This window comes from Canis lupus, chromosome 33 (genome assembly GCF_003254725.2).
Source record: "Canis lupus dingo isolate Sandy chromosome 33, ASM325472v2, whole genome shotgun sequence".
Taxonomy (NCBI): Eukaryota; Metazoa; Chordata; class Mammalia; order Carnivora; family Canidae; genus Canis; species Canis lupus.
The window spans coordinates 11672667-11690647 of record NC_064275.1 but is presented as its reverse complement, the minus strand read 5'-3'; the positions used below and the strand labels follow the sequence as shown (position 1 = coordinate 11690647).

Genomic DNA, 17981 nt, shown 5'->3' with positions numbered 1-17981 from the left:
ATCTGATAAAGCTGGATTAGAAAACCTCTTCTCTGCTTGAAACTAAAATGCATTTCTTCACATGTCTAGGCATTAGGACTCATCATTGGAATGAGCAGGAAAGTAGCACACACTCTATTAGCTGCCTCACGTTGAGCTTCAGAGAGATCTCAAGAGGAAAGGTCACACACGTTAGCAACCTTGAGTGTATTGACATTGAACATTAGAAAAAAGAAATGTAAAAAAAAAAAAAAAAAAAAAGGAATGTAGATCAATGTAAGTCATACTCCTACCATCACACTTGTCATATAATTCACTCCTCCTTCCAAGAAAAGGAACAAGTGAGAGGTCAGAGAAAGGTGAATGGTTAAGTTGCAATATTTTTGAGAGAGCGAAAGTTCCTTATTCATGAACAAAGTGGAACATGGGAAGAGAGAATGGATGGTTTCCCTTGCAATGGTAACGAGACTGAAAACTTTTACCAGATTAACTGGAATTTATATTATAAAATGAATTTTTTTTCAAATTAGTGGCTATAAACCCTGAACCCTATCTGATAATGACTAGTGCTGCTTTTTTTTTTTTTTTCTTCAGAGCTTCTGGTAGATTCATTCCTTTATGTACCCAGCAAATAGAGTTCTTGCTTTATGGTAGATACTAAGGATATAGAAGTACCCTTGAAGAAAGCATACGTACCTGATGAGATAAGTGAGTAAGCAGCTTTAACATATGGTGAAAAGTATACAGCAGAAGAGGGATGGGGAAAGCTTCACAGAAACCTGAACGACAAACAGGGGTGAAACTAGCAGGAAGAGAGGGGAAGCATTGTAGGCAGAGAGAGAGTGGCATGCTCAAAAGGAAAGCTCTGCTACCTCCAGGAGCTCCAGGCAATGAGTGTGATTTGCCTGGAACTTAAGGGACATTTGGAAAGGTGGATTTCCTCATCTGCCTCAATTACCTTGGTATCACTTCCTTCCAAAGGACAGCACTTCACACTTTTATGCAAATTACTTATTGGACCCTCTTTCCTCTTCAAGGTCAGGACAATAACAAAAATAGAGCCATATTATTCTTTAATATCTTCTCCCTACTTTCACAAAAAGAAAAGTACATTCTAGCAAGGCCAAGGTTTATTTCTTGGTAATCTTTTCTTTAATATCCATCTTTGAAGGAAAAAAGGTTTTTTTTAAGATTTTATTTATTTATTAATGAGAGACACACACAGAGAGAGAGAGAGAGAGAGAGAGAGAGAGAGAGGCAGAGACACGGGCAGAGGGAGAAGCAGGCTCCCTGCTGGGAGCCCCATGCAAGACTTGATCCTGGGACTCCAGGATCACACCCTGGGCCAATGGCAGATGCTAAACACCGAGCCACCCACAGATCCCAGAAAAAAATTTTTCTTATATTTATACTTTGTTTTCTTTAGAGGGTAAGCCTAGTTTTTCCCACAAGTATTTTTTTTTTATTAATTATTTATTGTTGTGTCTTTTCCCGGGGATATTTGCAGAAATTCTTTCCTAGGACTCTTACTTGCTCAACTGTACTTCCAACTCCATGAAATCATAAGAGAAAATGGTTCGTTCAGGAAAGCAATGGTCATCCGTGTATTGTGCCTGAGAATTCAGAATACATATGGAAAACAGGATAAAATTTGATCATGGAAATTTGGGCATATGTTAGCTGGTGAAGAGTCTTGAACCTTTCACAAAGAAGTTATTTGAAGGAAGCAACACGGTCATATCTGTGTCTTAAGAGAATTTGTGGGAATGGACTTTAACTGAAAAAAAAACTGAAGACAAAGAGATTAATTATTAACCTGCTGCAGTGTTCAGGCAATATTATTGGAACTTTAACTAGGTTGACGTTAACAGGAGACAAGAAAGGAGTGGCTCTCAGAGATGTTGAGGTCAGTTTGACAGGATGAGGTGGAGGAGACAGAGTAAGTGAGAGTAGAGCCCTTTGCTGAGATTAGAAACACAGCAGGAAAGGGAGCTATGGGACAGTTAGTGGAGGAAAATACTGAATTTAATTTTGGACACTGCGAGTTTGAGGCCTCTAGGAGCCAGTCAGATCACAATTCTTTTGGAATATTTTTAAAACTAGCAAAAGGTTCTAAGGTGTGGGTCAGATTTTCTAAAAATGACCTCAGAGGTAGAAATGCTATGTAAAGTGTATTTGGTCTGCAGGATTACAAATTGGTTATATATATGGTTTTCTATAGTCTTACCATAATGTGATTTACTTTTTAGACCAAGCTGAGGCAGCCTGGCAAAGACTAAAGATTCACTAAAGATGGGTATGCTTAGGCAATCAAAAATAATATTTAAAAAAAAATCTAGAGTCAGAAAACTAAGGAAAAAAATTCTTAGTGGAAAGATAGATGATTTCAGTCAAATTCCCTCCCCATCCCACTCATCTGCTTCCTCAGTGCCAGGACATATTTTTGTTCTATCAAAGCTCAGGTAATGTTTCCAATGAAATATCATTTCTTGGCACTTCAGCATATTTTCCACAATGAGACAAAATTTCCTTAGTTAAGATCCATCTCCTATTTGTAGCCTTTAAAATAAGAGACTTAAAAAAAATAAAAAAATAAAATAAAATAAGAGACTTTAAATAATAGAAGAGAAATATATTCTTAAATATATAAGTCCAGAAAAGGGCCAATCTCTTAAGATTTAATGGATAGGCTACTTTCATGGGCTATCACCAAGAATTATCTGAGAATTAGTCAGAATATTAAATTACAATTATCTTTACAATGAATGATAAGGTCTTGAAATGCTATATTTTTCTTCAGAGAACTAAAAACAAGCAAATGAATGTACCCTTTATCTCTCTTGATTCACAAAGCCAATGTCATCAATTGTTTTAAGGAAGCAGCAATTCACATCCAGTACATACTGTACTTCCAAAAGGGATAAAATTGTATCTTACAGTTTTTTGTTTTTTTTTTCAGGTTGCACAATGATGGTATTCCGAGGAGGCCTCTGTTTGGCAACACAGGTGAGAGATGACGTGAAGTTTATCTAAATGCCCAATAGTACAAGAAATGGAAAATAAACAGAGGATGGCTATACCCTAGAGATTTCCTAACAAGGTTTTGAACTCCTAAATGATAATTTCTAAGATCACAGAAACTTTTGTCCTGAAAGGATAGAATTTACTATATTATCCCCTAAAATTGCATTGTAATCTCCCATAGATGCATTTTCTTTAAGTATTGAGTATATTAGAAATGGGAAAACAATAGTCTTAATTTACATGTTCAATGCTAAGTAATTATTTGGATACCTCATAATAAACATATGCTAAAGAAGTAGTTTTAGATTAAAATCTATGCCCTTCCATAAGGTTCATGGACTAATATTTTTAAACTATTTTTAATAAAAATTACACATTTATATACTAAAAATATCCAACAAAGGAAAGGCAATTAAATAAGAATTAAGTCTTCCTCCCCCGCCAGCAACCCAACACCCACATTCTGCATCCTCCCCAACCTTCTCCTCTCCCAACCTACCCACAAGGAGCTACTATTATCAGTTATCAGTTTTTTGTATATTCTGCTGAAAAACCCTCTAGATATACAAGTATATACATTATCCATCTATAGATTTGCCTATCTCCTTTTGAACACAAATATGAGCACATAATAACCTATTATACCACTTAATTTTGTTTTCAATTGATGTATACTGAATATTGTTTCATGTTAATGAATAAAGACCCTTTTTTTGACTTTTTCATACTGCAAGCGTGGTATTCCATTGTATGAATGAACCATGATTTTGGAAATAGCCTTTTCCCAAACATTACATAGGTTTTGGTAGAAACTATGCTGGCACTTGAAAGATCAAGAGCAGATAATTCAGTTTCTCTTCAGATCAGTCTCAATTTCATTTCACTTCTCTGAATAATTGTATAGGTAAATGAAAAGTCCTCACACACACACACAAACACACACACACAGGGTCTCAGATTTTCTACACTGCCTCAGAGAGTTTTACTTTTAAGAATACAGACTCAAAACCCTTAGATCCTTCACACATTAAATTGTAGTCAGTATAATTACAGGGAGATATTTCCTCGCTCTCTACATTTATTCTGAGCCTTCACAATGTTTTATATTAAATATATATTAATGAGACTATTTGTTTTTAGAAACTTAATAATAAAGAACTCTAAGAGGATTGCAAGGTCAGGGAAAATTCGTGGTCAGGGGAAGTCCGTGCATGTGACTGCTCACGAGAATCATAGATACCATGCCTGAGCTTCTGCTGGTTGCTTAATAGACTGGGATTGTTGAGTCAGGAAGTGAATTCCTGAGATAAATAGTCTGTGGGAATTTCTTATGTCCTTCTCAGATTCTTTTTTGAAGCCCTTCAGCAGAAATTATTTACTATAATGGAAGTTAGGGAGAGAATTAATCTCAAAATCTACTCAGTTCCTAAGCTTGTCATGCATTCACAAAGTCAACACCCACTGTCAGAGCTCACCAAGTGTGACTAGCAGCATGTAGAGTCCTGTTCTTCCCCTGTTCCTTCCCAGAGACACCTACCCCATCCCACCCCACCCCTGCTCTTCCAAAGATCCTGGCTTCTACCAGACAACTTGGAATACACCCAGCCCACTCCTCTAATTCAAGAAAACTAGGAGACTCTGTGAAACTGTGTCTCTGATAAGGCTTTCCTAGTTGTTTCCCCTCTTTGCTCTTAAACAGTATATCATTTAACAGCATTTTCCTGAAAATATTACTAAATTTGACAGTTTTCTGTTTTGAAGGATTACAGACAGAGGAAAAACAGCTTGGAGTGTCTGCAAGCATACTCGATTTGGGGAGGAAAGACTATCACTAACCAAGTCCTAGATTCGGTGTAGCTGGTGCTTAAAATGTGTCCCCTTCCCAATCATAGAGCCTTCTGAGCACTGCATGTTGATCCAGGCTATTTGACAAGATTCAGCTTTGGATTCCTCCCCTCAGATTCTATTGTGTGTTAATTTTTCTAGACTCCAGTGCTCTTGTCTTTGGCAGTGAAGCCTATTGAATTCAAAGCCTTTCCCAAGCCTGAATCCTGTCTCCATACTTCCTGTCCTATTCTCCCAGGGATAGAAAGTTCCTAACATCCAGTACCTCATCACAAATACCCCACCCATTAGGCTAAAGCAACTGATATCAAAGAATACATGTTTGTGAGAGCTTCCTATGCTCACTAGGCACGATGCCTTGGGTGGCCTATGCAGGTTCAGAGACGGTCTCTGTAGCTAAATGAATTTGCCAGCTTCTTCCTTAATCTTTGAATGAGCTCGGTTACTCCTTCCTCAACACCTTGCATCATCCCAGTTGTAGAATATATCATTCCTGAATCTACCTGAGTTACTAAATTTATATCTGAGGAAATTCTTCATAACAACTAAATCTTCCTTTTCTGGCCATCAGCCATATCCTGGGCCGGCAGTATTCCGTTGATAAAGCCATGTTCTCAAGAAAGCAATTCTTGATCACCTGAGACCAGGCTGACAGCTTGTACTCTTTCTGCCATAATATCTTCTATTTGTGCCAATTGACACCTATCACATTATATTGTAATTTAGTGTCAAAAATTGTGTCCTATTCATCATAGCCCAGTGTCTAGCACATTGCCTGGCATGTGGAAGGACTCCATAAATATTCTCCAAATGAGTAAATGAATGAAAATTGAAGCCAAAGAAGAAAGAACAAGCATAGGGAAGGCTATGTGAACAATCAGGAATAGAAATGTGGCATAACCACCACAGATAATTTATTTAAAAGTATGTTTGCATTAGAAGTTAGTCTGACACATAACCATGAGTAAACCTTGTGTAAACCTGCCCATATATGGCAAGATAAGTGGTGATGGAGTGACATGGATTCTGAACCAGAGAATCGGGTAATTTTTGAGAGAAAATGTGTTATAAAGAACAGTTGGAGAAATATAAATGCACTTCATCACAGATTGCTTTAAGGCATTAACATGCAAGATGGCAAAATGGTATTTAGAGAGTATATACTCCTATGTGCCTTGTGTGTGTGTTTCTTTTTGAAGTGTAATTTTAATGAAGCAAGTCTGATATAATGTTATCTGGAAAACAATGATGCAAAAATGTGTAAATGATTCAAATACCATTAGCAAGGCAAAAAAATGTGTGTGGTGAAGTAGAGAGGAAACATCTCAAAATATTAGCAAAGTGTGTTTGGTGATAGAATTATGACCAACATCTTTAACACTATTTAGTATTTTCCTAAAATACTATTTGATAAGTATACATTGTCTTAGTCATTTTTAAAGTTTCTTTTTCTTACATAGATTAATTCAGTGAAGCAAAAAAACAAAACAAAACAAAAAAATGTAGTTCCCGCAGCAAGTGAACAGGTTACATATCTCTTTCCCAGACTAACATAATTTAACCATTGACTCTTTTCAACATAACAGGACAGTGAAACTATATTAAAAGAATTATTAATGCCAAAACCAAGCGTATTATTATGCCCTTAAGATGAGCACTAATTATTATTACCAAAAAAAGAAAATAATAATGTTTTAAGATACTTCAAGCAGAGACCTGTAATTCTTCACTTCTCTATAAATAAGTATCTCCAAGAAGATGGGGCACCCAAACATGTTGAGTAAGAGTTCTCATCTATCCTTTTCCACATACAAATGCAAAATCATAATCATGCATATATAGACATAAATGCATAACACAGACCTACTGCCAATGTCATACACACCTGGAGCTCATTTTGAAAAATAAAAAATATATAAAAGGATGTTTAGTTGAGCAAATAAACTATAGAAGCTCCACTCATACTCTGAGTAGTGGTCAGTTGGAAAACTAAATACTGTACCTGTGTGCATATTGATATGGATAGAATGATAGATGGACAGAATAAGATAAATAGATTCCTGTCTTCTAGGATCTAAGTAATATATGATAAAATAAGTCAGAATAAATATTTTTCTACTCTTATTTTAAAAAGTAAGGTCACTGAGATTTTTGGTATTAACAACTTTTTTATACTGTCATCATTTTACTTTTAAGAATTGAGTTATAGAAGCTTTGAAATAAAATTCTAATTATTTATATAAAAGAAATAGCTATTGGCTCTGGTCATAACATCATAATTAAAATCACAGATAGTATCATTTCAGGCAAATGTCAACTGAAAGATGGTCCGACTTATATTAACAGATTTTTGCTCACCAGCAAAATTACTAGAACATCAATTATTAGAACATCCTTCCTTTTAATTGGTTTTTAAATTGTAAATTTCCATTATGACCATTCACTTGCAAAAAAAAAAAAAAAAAAAAAAGGAAAAGAAAAAATCTTGAATTATAATAGCTTCTGTAATGCATTCTCCATCTTCAATAATTAAATTTCAAACCCACAAAAATTAATTGGGTTTTCTAAGGGAACATCATAGAAGTTAATGTTTTTAAAACATATAGAAGAAATAATGTAATGATGTTAAAATTTGTCTTTGAGATTTAATTAGAAAATACATGACTGTCAGGCTATTATAACTAATCCATAGGAAAAAAGTCAGAATTTTACCTTTAGCTTATGTGGTAAATATGAATTTTATTAAATCACTTTCCTAAAACTTTGGACAACTGACTAACAAATATCAACTTAGCTCCCAAATTTTAGTCTCAACACCATAGAAATTTGTTTCTTACTCAAGGAACAGACTCAGTCTAGAGTTCATTGTTTCCACATGCTTGCTTTGTGCCAGACATGTTTGATGTGCTTAAACATATGCCATTTAACAACCCTATGGGGTAGAAATAATCTCCTATCTGTCTTACACATAAGGAAATATGTACAGAGGATGTTCCAGAGTGTTTTTTTCAAGAGATTTTCTTATGATAGAAATTAAATCTTACTTTTATTTTTCATAAGAAATGGGAGACTTCATTTACACACAATATCATCATTAAATGTATATATAAATACAGATTAGAGAATAAAGATTTTATTTAAAAAAGAAATACAGGATGTGTCATGAAGCAACCCCTCCTGCTCTTTTTACAACCAATCTCATTGTTTTAATTTTCATATGTGAAATTATTTGTCGATTAGTAAATGTTCTCAAATGCTGCTTTTAACTAACAGAAATTCTATCACTATGTCATGTTTCTATTGCATAAAGAGATAATTACAAAGAGGGCAGAAAGTCAATTTTCTCTATAGTCCAGTACTTCTGATTTGATCTCTTTAACCTAAGGACTTTGATAATTTTTACCACTCTGCTTTAGATTTGAGCAAACTAGGAAAGAGTTTACCATCTACTTGATGATCGAGTAGCCTGCTTTAACCCATTAAAAAAAAACAAACATTTTTTTGTAATGACTGAAAGTTTGCAAAAATGATGAAATATTTTGTAATAGACTAATTAGAGAATATATAAGAGAACATGCACATATTAAAAGTATGAAATCATGATTTCTCTTTTCCATTTCTGCACATTGTCATTTTTCATTTTGTAATTGATCTGACCCAAATAATTAAACATCACCTCTTATAATGTTTGTGATTCCATAGTGTATGGATCTGTTAGGTTTGCATTTGGCTGCATTCTACAAAGAACACAACTGATAGGGGCTTAATCAGGTTGTTTATTTTTCTCACGCAACAAGGTGTCTGAGGGTAGCAGCCTTGACAATTGAAACAGCTTCACGATGTTGTCAATTCTTCAGGCTCCTACTTTCCTGCTCTTACCATTTTAGACGTATAGTCTTTTATCCTCATGATTACAAGATTGACCTTACCCCTCTAGCCATCGTATCTGTGTTCCAGGCCGTGGAACGTGCAAATGGCAAAAGTGCTGTATCTTACCAAGATTCCGCCTTTTTGTTTGTAAAGGAGTATCTTTCACAGGGTCTTCTCATACATTTTATGGTCTAGTCATGTAGCCACTTCTAGCCTCAAGGAGTCTGTTTTTAGCTGGACATACTATTAACTTAAACAAAAATTTGAGTTTTCTAAGAAAAATGGTTCAACAGGTAGTGGTATATTGTGTTTGTTAAGAACCACAGTTAGCATTTTGATAATTTATTACATTTTACTTTGAAAGTTAAGACAAAAGCATGCAACCAAATCTTCCCTACTGAGAATAACTTATTCTTTTGACATCTTTCAGATATTTACAACTGTAAAGTTGTCCTTTAATTTATTATATGGTTTTCAGAAATAATTGCATTGCCATCTTTTAAACTTTTCTGAAAAAGTCAATTTAACTCAGATAGCACTTGGATTCCATGAACACTTTATCTTGATTTCTGGATATGTTTTTATGTCAGTTTTTTAAAACAAATATATTATTTATTTATTCATGAGAGACACTCAGAGACAGAGAGATAGAGAGGCAGAGACACAGGCAGAGGGAGAAGCAGGCCCACACAGGGAGCACAACATGGGACTTGATCCCGGGTCTCCAGGATCACGCCCTTGGCTGAAGGCAGCGCTAAACCACTGAGCCACCCGGGCTGTCCTTTATGTCAGTTTTGAAGTGGATTTTATTGATTAAATAGTATTTTCAATTTTTAATCAAAACAGGTAGGATATCATAAAAAAAAAAACAGGTAGGATGTTATGTATCTTAAGCTATATGGTTTGAGGAACCTGTAATGTTACGATTGCTGACATTCAGTGTGTACCCAAATGTTTACAGTGTAGTACACTAGTATGCAAAGAGAAAGGATATACATTATTATAATTCCATGTTCCTTGCTTTTCTAAACCCTCTTTCCTGCTTTATTCTAGAAAATAAGAATGAGTTAATCTAACATTTCATGGAAACATCATGGCTAAATTTTCACAAAGATAAAAGTGCACATTTTCCTGTAAAAATGTAGGAAAACAATCCTGATTGAAGGTGTTGCAGAACTATATGTTGAACTTTATAAAGATGCAGTTCTGAGATGATCTCTGAGTTTGGAGTGTATGTCAAGATAGGCTTTGTCATCAGGGTTGATTGAGAACTAACTACACATACAAGCCTGGTCTAATTACTACTTACATGTGGTGGAGAGGTTGGGGTTTCACTTCATGCCCACAATGAACACTTGTTTGGACTTTAGGAAGACTGCCTTGAGCAAATACAAAAAAATAAAAAATAAAGAAAACTAGGAAGAAGAATTGATTTGATCAATAAGAAGTGGTACTTCGTTCTCAATACTTCATACACTGAGAATTCTTTCTTTCTTGAAAATATACAAATTGACATTAACTAGCTCCAGGTAAAGCCTCAGGAAAAAACATTGCCAATTACTTCTGATTCATTTTTGTTTCAAAATCAAATAGTAGGAAAAATATTTTTATTTATTTCTCGAATAGTAGGAAAAATGTGTTTTCAGTGATTAGCAGCCTATCTTCAGTTTTAATTCTTTATAGATACTCTAAAAGATTTTTCCTTGGTTTTGGCTGAATGTTCAATACTGTACATTTTAATAGACTAAAGCGTGTACTTATTAGTTGTGATTAGTTTCCCTACATCTATTTACACGGACACAATAGAAGGAACTGATGCTATCTATTAAGTGTTTTAATCTGTCAAATTATATTTTAAGTAATTCACACAAATTATCTCATGTAATTCTTAAAGCAACTCCATGTAGTATCATTATCACACTCATTCTCCAGATAAAGAAGCCAAGACTAAGAGAATTAAAACAACTTGACCAAAGCCTTGGCTTGCAAGAATCAGAGTCAGGATTTGAACACAAACAGAACACCAGTGAGTTTCCATTTAATCAATCTAATTTATGAATAACATTCACATCAGGTATGGAGAGGTAAATGACAAGAAATACAGCTAATGATTTTGAAATCTTCTCCGTCCTGCTGACATACCAGTTACATTATGAGTTTTTGGCTTAATGTTAAACTGGAATCAGCTCTAAAAAAAAAAGAAAGAAAGACCTAAAGGGAATGATTATGATGAGGAGAATGGTGCTTGGTTTTTAAATCACAAAGACAAGGGAGATGCCATTTTCTTCTTCTTCTTTTTTTATAAATGCAAAGTTATGTTTCATTTTGCTATTCTTTATATTTATTGGGGTGCCTGGGTAGCTTCATTGGTTAAGTGTCTGTTTCTTGGTTTCACCTGGTGTCATTATCTCTCAGTGGAGATACTGAGCCCCAGGTCCTGGAGCTCAAGTGGAAGTCAGCTTGGGATGTTCTGCCTCTCTGTCTCTCCTTCATCCATTCTCTTTCTCTCAAATAAATAAATAAATAAATAAATAAATAAATAAATAAAATTCTTTTTTAAAATTTTATTTATTTACTTAAGTAGTCTTTACATAAATGTGGGGCTCAAACTTAAGACCTAGAGATCAAGAGTCACATGCTGTTAGGACTGAGCCAGCCAGGCACTCAAGAGATGCAAAGTTACCTGGATTCTAAGAAAAATCAGGGAAATGTACATGATAGAAACTGTTCAGTTAGTATGAATGTGTATTAGTGTAGATCTATACCTCTTCCTAATCAGGTGACTTTGGGAATACCCTCTGGATTCTGGAGGACAAGATTCTGGAGGGTCTACAGCAATTTGACAAGCTAAAGGATAGTTGTGTTATTTGCTGTTTCTCAGAAGCCCAGATTGATATCCTACCAAATTCTAAGATGAATTCTAAGAAATAAATCACATCTTGATATAACTTCCAGTCCTACAGTATTACTGAGGTTCGTAAGGGGACAAGGATCTTACCACCAGGTAGGCAGCTTAGACTGGTACCGAGGTATCTCATTTGCCAATAACTTTTGTCACAGACCTTAGCCTGGGGAAATATTTAATTTTGTAAGCCTTTCAATTGTTTTCTCATGTTACTAGAAGAGTGAAAAACCAAAAGCTTCGTGCCTTGGGTTATTTGCCCAGACTAGGAACTGTGACATTAAATTCAATCCCCTTTGACTTAACTGCCTCATCTTTGACCCTTAGTCCTCCCAGTTGGGATTTACTGATCTGTGAATGTCACAACATGACCGGTAAAATACAAAATAGATTTACTGCAGAAAGGTTGGAGATGGAGCTCACGTTTTCTAGATGTTAGAAAAATAAAGGGATAGATTGTCAAGGATGCACAGCAAAATATTTTTCCAACATGATGTAATGTGTATTGTTTTATTTTTAAGCAATTTGAAAAAAAGTTAAATAGAAATAAGGCAACTAGAGAAAAAAACTTAGAGGAAACACTGAGAAGGAAAAGTTTTTGAGTTCTATGTTGGATATGGCTGGGTTACTTTACTTGGAAATTCCAGTTTATATTGAGTAAAAGGATTAACTAATGAGGAATAATTGAATTTATTTGAAATTAAGTTTACTTAGTAATTAAGTTCATCAATTTTTTTTTCATAAAGTTTTCTTAAATACTGCATAGGAGGTCAGGATAATAGAGTTCAATCCTGGTCATGCTGTGTGGTATCAGCCATTAACCACATGTAGCATTTAAATTAGAATTTTCATTAATTAAAATTGAGTAAAATTTAAGACATATTTTCTCAGTAGCATCAGCCACCTTTCAAGTGTTCCAACAGCCACATGTGGCTACATTATTAGAGAGCCAAGAGAGATCATTTCCATTTCCATCCTTGTTGAAAGTCTATTTGGACTGCCATAGTGAAGACAGCATGGGCTCTAAATTTAGACAAATCATGGTTTTTATCTTCAGGTATAACTTGTAAGTACAAGCTAATTGATTTATCTGAGCCACGATTTTAATTTTTAGTGTAGAGATAACATTTTATAGTTCATGTCTTTGTTAGAATTAAACATTGTAACAGTCTTAGATCAGGAAATCTTGTTTAGGGAGTCAATAATGTTGTGAGAGGGTTGGAAGCATGGGTTCTGGAATCAGAATGGTCTAGAGACTGGACCAAGTTATACTAATTGCTAGCTATATGATATGAATAAGTTATTTACTTTTATAAATCTTGGTTTCTTTAAATCAGAATATTAGCACCTACTTCATAAGGCTACTGTAAGAATTAAATAATTCTCTCAAAAAAATACAAGTACAATGCTTTGCATAGTGCATGGTACCCATTCAATATTCAACAAATGTAAGCTAATAAGTGTTCAAAATGATAGTTACCTGTCAAACCCAAGGCAAGTTGTATGCTGCAAAGTAAGTTCCATAAACTGGATAAATCAAAATAAAAAAACTGTAAGATACTGCCAAATATATAACACTAATAATTGTCACTGCTGTTATTAAGGAGTAGGATGTTCCATTAATTCAATTCAGTTGTTACTAAAATATAGTTTTTTTCTCAATGTTTTAATTATGTCCATGTTTTAAATAACACGTTTTATCTCATAAATTTTTTTACCTAAGAATTAATGAATAGATGTTAAATTAATGTTAAAAGAAACTCAATAGAGTAGGGTTTCTTTATTATAATTTTGCTTTTAAGTAAATAAACTTCCTTCTTGCCATATACTAAGGCATCTTAATAGATAATAATCTATTTCCACATTGTATCTCAATTTTGAAACATAACACTCTCAATTTCATAATCACAAGAGTTCAGTTTTAAAGTGGTGCAAAAATTCACTGTTTTATTTTTAGGTGCTTCCACGCATGCACATTCAGTTTACTCCAAAGAAAAGCCTTCAGTGGCTTTAAATTCTTTCTGGAAAAGCTTTGAAACTTAAAAAGAAAGATTTCCATGCATTGGTTGGTTTGTGGTTTTACCACCATGATTTTCATGTGGGAAGGCTCTTTAAAGATTGTATTTAAACTTTATACCATATATTTTCATATTCTCATTTTAATCTATAAATTTTTTATAATATGTATGCACTTTAACTCTACTTAAGGGTGTGTGTTTGTGTGTGTGTGCATATGGCTTAGAGCAATGAATTATATAAAAGACATTTAAGATAAAAAAAATAGGTGAATAACTACTTAATAAAAGAATCTCAGTACTAACATGGTTTATGTCTAAAGACTATTTAAAATGGAAAATAAAATCTGCTTTAAAATATAGTAGAGTCTTACTGGAAAATATGTACAAAGCACTTGGTAGAGTTGTTAAAAAATACATTTTTTTTTTACTTTAGTGTCTCTTCAGAAAAGAAAAAAAAATCTGTGGTGTTAGCAATTCAAAATTACAGTTTCTAGGTTGACTAGCATGGAAATAAATACAATCAATCTATAAGTTTACCTAGCCTAAAGTGTTAAAAACACAGTGGTTAATATCCTCAAGAAACAGTTGAGATATTTCTTGAGATAAAAGGTAACCATTGCAGTGAAAGCCAACTTAAACTTTCCCAGGGCTACTATTTTAGTATTTATAGCGTGTATTATTATTTTAGATAAACCTCATCTTTCTCCAGTCTTTGATCGGTATATGAATTGCATGTCATCCTCGAGTTCAGAAAAGCACAGATTTTTAGCAAGTGTTTGTGCTTGTTGTTTCTAAGCCATAATTTTAAAATCCTGCTCTTATCACTTTGTCAGTTTTGAAAAAAAAAATGAAGCACCCTTAAAAGACAAAGGAGGCAGACTTCATATAATCTTTTGGGGGCTGTCTTCTCAAAAAATGTGGAAAAACTCTGAAAGAAAGATAAAATACATGAGAAAATATTTACCCTTCATAAGCTAATGCTACATAGGAAAAAGAGAAAGGAATGAAGCAATTCATTAAATCTAATAAGCATCATTTGTATCCAAAGCCCCAATGTTAATCACTATAGTGCCTACAAGGCTAAATAAGAAAGAATCCTTGAATATAAGAAAGTAGTCTAGAAAAGGAAAGTTGAATGTGTGCTTGAGGGATAGAAAGTGAAATGGGAAAGGTATTACAGTAAAGTTCTGGAAGTGCTAAAAACAAAGCATGTACAGGGAATATGAGATATTCAGTTTGGTTGGAATATGAGATGTGAAAATAAAAAATGTTTAGATATAATTAAGAAAATGTTCATTAAGTCAAGATTATAGAGAATCTGCCTGCTGGATGCTGTATTGAATAGAAGTCAGGAATCCTAAAATCATTTTGATCATAGAAGCATCATGAGCAATGTTGTTTGAAGACCAAAGGAAGATGGGGACAAGAAAAGATTAGATGCAGAACCCAACTAGATGATTTTGCAATAGCCTAGAGACAGGATGGGACAACTTACCAGGAGAGAGCAATAATGGCAACAAGAGGGTTTTGGGAAATGTGCTCTGGGGGTAGAATCAATGATATTAGCAAACAATTAGGCTTAGGTGGAGAGAGAGAGAGAGAAAAAGAGAGAGAGAGAGAGAGAGAGAAGCTAAGGAGTCTGAAAATTTGGGCCTGGGATCTAGTAGATGATGCAACCATGATAGAATAAGAGAACTCAGAAATAATATGCATTTGGGGATGAACTGATGGGTTGACGTGAGTTTAATTTTTGTGCATACTTCTAGCAAATATTTATTGATATCATATCATATCATTGTTTTTGTTCCAGATATCCTATCATGTTCCAGAAAACAAGCAAAGTGCTAGAGATAAAATGCCGAGCACAAACAGACAGATTATAGTCTATTAAGGAAGACAGCTGGGCTGTTTGATAATACAAACAAATATAAACAGCATAACAGTGTAACAAATGTGACAAGCACCATAAAGGGGAGATGTCTAATTACACTTGAGGCTACAATAAAAAAGTCTTTCCAGTGTTTCTGGAGGGAGGTGCTTCTCCCAATAAAATGACTCTTAATCTGAAATCTGAAGAGTTAGTAGTGAGAGCCAGTAGAAGAAGAGGCCAGCAAAGGTCTTCTAAAACAGAGTCTGAGTGTGTGTGTGTGTGTGAGAGAGAGAGAGAGAGACAGAGAGACAGAGAGAGAGGGAGAAGGAGAGTGAGAGGGAAAGAGAGAGATGTAAAAACAAGCACCATTACTGCTATAGCACCTTGTGGAGAGAAAGGATGATGTGTGTGAGAAACAGAAAGATGGCCATGTCACTGAAGCAGAGTCAAAGAAAGGAAAGCATGATCCTAGGTGAAGGGGGCAAGAAAGAGCTAAACCGCACAGATCCTTGTAGTCCACGTTAAAGGGTCTGTCACCCTAAGAGCAATAGGATGACATCAAAAATGTTTAAACATGAAAGTATCATAATCAGAGGCTGAGGTGGTAACATAGACTAACATGGTGGTAGGAGACAGGAGAGGAGTAAACACATTTAAGAAATATTTCGGAAAAAAAAGAAATATTTTGGAAGGAAAGAGTAGAATTTTATGACGGATTGGAAATTGTACCTTAAGGAGAAAGAAGGATTAGGGTGACTTCCGTATTTTTGCATCACCCAATGAGATGGATGAGATGGGAGTCAGTGCAAAAAAATCCATAATGGGCAGCCCGGGTGGCTCAGCGGTTTAGCACTGCCTTTGGCCCAGGCTGTGATCCTGGAGTCCCAGGATCGAGTCCCACGTCGGGCTCCCAGCATGGAGCCTGCTTCTCCCTCTGCCTGTGTCTCTGCCTCTCTTCTCTCTCTCTCTCTCTCTCTGGGTGTCTCTCATGAATAAAGAAATAAAATCTTTTTTTAAAAAGTCCATATCAAAGGAAGAAACTATGAGCTGAGTTTTGGACTTACGCAATTTAAGGCAACCAACAGGATTTCCAGACAGATGCATCCCTAGCTATTAAAATCAAAGAACAGATATTCCTGAAGTAGGTGAGAAATGGAGAGAAATGGTAAAGGCTTGAAAGTCACTGGCAGGAAAGCAATAGTTGAAGCCGTTAGAGTAGATAAAATCCTAAAATAAATACAGAATTAGAAGAGGGAACCAAAGGCAGAACTTTAAAAAATATTCACATGAGAAAACAAAAGGAAGAGCTCCCTGGGAAGGTGGCAGGGAAGGAATAATCATAGAGATAGGAGTAGAATTTGAATAATGAAACATTGTGGAGGTTCACGAAGACGTAATTATACATTGTTCGTGTATAATCCCTGTTATTTATTTAATGATATGAACAGCATCAACATGTGCGGAACATTGCCTTTGTTTGTCTTCTAGATACACTTTCCCCACCACTCGACACACACACACACACACTCACTCACCTGCTCCCCTGCTGGGTGAGGTAAGTATGAGTAAATGGCTGTGGAAGTTTCTCTTTGTATTCCTAAATAATGGGTCTTTATTTATACCAACAGATTCTTGCTACATTCTATTGAGATCTAAAAAAATCTAAGCAAGTATAATATTATTTCTAGCATCACCTATCAAGAAATTATAGCTATTGTTTGAGCTTAACTTGTTGAAATAATGTGGCATGGGGCCAGTTTAACTCAACAATGGACGGTATCAGCCTGCAACAACAAAGTCCTAGGCTTACATGAAAACTATAAAAGGATACTTGCTGTATTGTTCTTGCCCTTGGAATGCTCCTTCCTTCCTTTCCTGTTTTGTTGCTGCCATAGGATGTCAGCTCAAATTTACTGTCATTGTTGTCATTTGGCCAATGAATATCATGAAATGCAGTAGGCACTTAACCTTGTATGAACAGGCAGGCTGAAGTCTGACTCCTCTAAGGAGGTTATCAGATTGGCTGGATGTTTCTGGCATGCAAATGTGACAGTGAGCTTTGTCTTCTTTTTCCCCAACTGATATGTACCTTTCAGAATTGCTTTGTATCTCATGCAAAACGTACAGATTTTAAGAGATAAAACCGGATTTCTTGCAAATTTTCAAAAGTAGTCTACAGAATCCGAAAGTCCATAAAAACAAAGACCTATTTTCATGGAAAATAAGCATGAGGCGAGATTTCTTGCCCTCAGCACCACTGCACTCTGAGCTAGCTCATTCTTTGTTGTGGGGGTTTGTCCTGTGCATTGTAGGATGTTTAGTGGCATCCCTGGCCTCTGTCCTCTAGATGCCAGTGGTACCCCCTCCTCCCAAGTTGTAAAATCAAATATTTCTCCAAACAATTACAAATGTCCCCGGGGCGGCAAAATCACCCAGGTAGAGAATGACTGGCTTAAGTGAAGGGCCTTAATGT

At 35.1% G+C, this 17981-nt stretch overlaps 1 protein-coding gene across 8 annotated transcripts in view; it reads left to right on the top strand.

Moving 5' to 3' along the window:
- The window catches only part of CBLB (Cbl proto-oncogene B), a 409638-nt gene that overhangs the window by 156407 nt on the left and 235250 nt on the right, over positions 1–17981 (top strand). For all 8 annotated transcript variants that reach the window (XR_007407886.1, XM_049105236.1, XM_049105235.1 and 5 more), the window contains one exon: positions 2939–2985. The gene's annotated coding sequence lies outside the window, so the exon portion shown is untranslated. The remainder of the gene's footprint in view (positions 1–2938; positions 2986–17981) is intronic.